Genomic DNA, 923 nt, shown 5'->3' on the forward strand with positions numbered 1-923 from the left:
GATTCTACCTCCTTCCTAAGATTCACAAACCTGACTGCCCCAGTAGACCTATTGTCTCAGCCTGCACCTGTCCCATCCGAATCATCTCTTCCTACCTCGACATAATCCTATCTCCCCAGTCCAGGAAACGCCCACTTACATTCGTGACAACGCTATGCACTTCACCTAATCCACGAATTTCGTTTCCTTGGCCCCCAACGCGTCATCTTCACCATGGACATCCAGTCCCTGTACAAATCTATCTGCCATGGCAGAAGTCTGCATTTCTTAATCTCACACCATCCCAACCAGTACCTTTCCACTGACATCCTCATCCACATGGCTGAACTAGTCCCTACAGTCAACAACTGCACTTTCCAATCTTCCCACTTCCTCCATCGAAACGGGTAGCCATGGACACCTGCATAGTACCTAGCGATGCCTGCCTGTTTGTCAGATACGCGAAACTGTCCATCTTTCGCAGTTACACAGGCACCATCCTCCACCTGTTCCTTTGCTACATTGTTGAATGTGTTGGCGCTATTTGGTGCTTAAACGAGGAAGTTGAATAGCTCACCATCTTTACCAACAACTTCCACCCCGACCTCAAATTTACCCGGATCATCTTTGCAATTCCGTCATTTTCCTGGACTTCTCCATCACCGTCTCTGGCGACTGACTAAATACAGACATATACTACAAGGCCACCGACTCCCACAGGTATCTAGAATACATCTCCTCCAACCCTATCTCGTGTAAAAACGCCATTCCTTATTCCCAATTCCTCCGCCTCTACCACGTCTGTTCCCAGGGATGACCAATTAGAGTTCAGAAAGACACAGTTGGTCTCCTTCTTCCACGATCATAAATTGCCTTCCCACGTGGTTAACAACGCCCTCCAGTGCATCTCCTCCACTTCACACAGCACCACCCTTGAACCCCAC

Source organism: Hemiscyllium ocellatum, unplaced genomic scaffold, assembly GCF_020745735.1.
Source record: "Hemiscyllium ocellatum isolate sHemOce1 unplaced genomic scaffold, sHemOce1.pat.X.cur. scaffold_294_pat_ctg1, whole genome shotgun sequence".
NCBI lineage: Eukaryota > Metazoa > Chordata > Chondrichthyes > Orectolobiformes > Hemiscylliidae > Hemiscyllium > Hemiscyllium ocellatum.